At 37.7% G+C, this 2,551-nt stretch overlaps 1 pseudogene across 1 annotated transcript; it reads right to left on the bottom strand.

Moving 5' to 3' along the window:
• Positions 1-1,333: 1,333 nt before the first annotated feature.
• On the bottom strand, positions 1,334-1,779 carry LOC308422427 (developmental pluripotency-associated protein 3-like; annotated as a pseudogene). The gene has a single exon. The product of its transcript is annotated as a developmental pluripotency-associated protein 3-like (transcript).
• Between the last annotated feature and the right edge of the window lie 772 nt (positions 1,780-2,551).

Below are 2,551 nucleotides of genomic sequence, written 5' to 3'. Positions count from 1 at the left end.
AAAATGGCAACTAACAGATTGGGAAAATATCTTTATCAATCTTATACCTGATAGAGGGCTAATATCTAATCTTTACAAAGCCTTATATTTTTACTACTCACTGATTCAAATCCTAGTCCAAATGGTAAATCATTGTTCATTTTTCTTCTTGGATAGTTTCTTGGCAAACTTTCAATCATCCCTTCCACATTACTTGGTCTCCAGTCCACTTCTTTATCCCTGGCAGGACTTGCTGTCATATCTGATTCAGTATCTCAAGTGTCTGCAACCAGGAAGTGAATCCATAACAGTTATCAGATCTTCCCAACACATGCTCTAAGCATTTAACTCATAGTGCAAAAGTGTTCTCTATAGCATTCATCTTCCTGGAACATAGCTAATTCTTTTAGAGAGCCCAAATATTCATACTGCTGTATGAACACTTTTGAGTGTACAAGTCAGCAATCTTTTCAAAGTAACATTTGAAATTAGCCAAGATTTTCTTCTCTGCGGCATTTGACTTGATTTCCTATCTCCTATACGAATATCATTCACAAGACTTTTCCTCAGAGAACAAAAAAAAAAAAAAAAAAATGTCTCAAGGACTTGTTGTATAATGTTTAGTATAAAAGTTTAGTATAAAAGAACATGTGCACCATCACCATGACATTTTAAAGGACTGTGTTTAACAGTCTCCAGACTTTGGCTGCGAACGTTCTCTTTCCTTGCTGCAGTTGACTTTCAAGAAGTAGTCTTTCTTTAATACTGAGTATGTGGCTTTGCCCATTATAATTATAGACTAGGATAATTCAACATAGATAATCTGTACTGGCTTCAAGTTCAAACAAATTTGCCAGCTAATGTATGGATTACTCAATTGTCAAATTATACTTCTTAATTAACATATTTTATACAACTTTAACTTTGTACAGGGCTCTCAGCTAGGATAAATGTTACTTGAAAATATCTGGAAATACATGGTTTTGGACTAAAAAAAAGAGAGCCCCAATGCCTATTGTATATTTTTTAAACAAAATTGCCTTTATTACAAATTTCTGCAAACTACAAAATCTAAAGATCTATTCCAATTACCTTTTACAAACTACTCCAAATTCTGTTTACATTATTTTTCAGCCTCAGGCTTGAGGCTTCTAAAGTCCACAGAATGCTTTGACTCCTTCTTCATTTTGGGGGTAAATTTATGTTATTTACATGAATCCAAACATTACACATCCTATATAATTTAAAGGCCAATTAACAAGTTAGAAGATTCCCCAACACCAGAAAAGGTTTAATCTTAAACAAGAAGCAGCTTTCACATCTGCTGTGTGGCATCACTAACAGAATGACAGTCCTAATTCTTGCCGAGTTTAGCATTCTCGGAAGGATCCCATCTTTGATAATGGCAGGAAGTCCAGAGACATCTGAATGGTTCACTGTTCCCTTCAAACTCATTTCCTTCAAGCCTTTTTTGTCTCTGCTCAATCCGAACAAGTCTTCTCATCCTAGCTATGAGATCCTTCGGCACCGACAGCAATGTGCGGACCTTTCTCTTGGAAAAGGCGCTTTGAACATCCCTCAAGATTTTCTCACTTCTGTTCTCCACAGGTCTGCTCTCAGTCCGGCGGCGGAAGCTGACCGCTTGGCGCTGGGGTTCAGGCTCTAGCATTTTCATGACCTTTACTAGTGCTTCTGGTCCTAGGATTTCTGAAACTGAATCCCTGATGAGTCCTCTTCATCTTTCGGGTGAGGAGTTTCTGGGTCCACAAATGGGTCGACTTTTTCTGACGGCTCCTCCATGGCGGGAGGCAGAAAAGCCTCAAAGACTAGCTCCAAACAAGATTGCTTAGTGTCTAAAGAGGCTGAGAACCAAAACCCAACTAGCAGAGGCGAAGTGAACCCACCTACTATATACTTTTTACTAGTTGCTAAAAACAAATAAACAAACAAAAAACCGAATAAGTTCTCTCGAAGGAAGCCCAAGTAAAGGAAGACTGTCCCCTTGAGCTTTGTGACTTTTTACTTTAGAATTCAACAAACCCATCCCACGCATTTCTTTTGGAACTGTCTATGGTCATTCTTTTATTAAATTCTAGTGGTGCTAACAATCTAAACTATTTACCACACTCAAGATACTCTGCAAAGATTAACTCTGCCTACCCTAAAATCATATGGAGAGCCATTGCCACTTGTCACGCCAACAGATCCCTCAGTTGCCAAAACACATCTCTCTCCACCTTAGAGCTTTTGCCTATGCCCATATTTATGTCTAGATTCCTCCTATTAAATTGTTAACTTCACATCCTTAGCTCAAATGATGCTTCTTCAAAGAATGACTCCTTTACCCCTCCGAGCAAAATCAAATAACCAGTATCACATTGCTTTGCTATTAGACTCTGTAGTTCTGATGCTGTACCACTATTCACCATGTTAATTATCATAATTACTAATCTTTAATGTGCATTAAATGTATCACTAGATTATAACTAGTAACCTGTCGGGAACCATGTGATTTTGCTTTCTCTTATATGGAATGCCTTCCACAGTTCCTAGTATTGAGTGAGTATTTTCC

The sequence above is a fragment of the Micromys minutus genome (assembly GCF_963924665.1).
Source record: "Micromys minutus genome assembly, chromosome: 7".
NCBI classification, from domain to species: domain Eukaryota; kingdom Metazoa; phylum Chordata; class Mammalia; order Rodentia; family Muridae; genus Micromys; species Micromys minutus.
The sequence above is the reverse complement of the archived record's forward strand: the minus strand, read 5'-3'. Positions and strand labels throughout refer to the sequence as shown.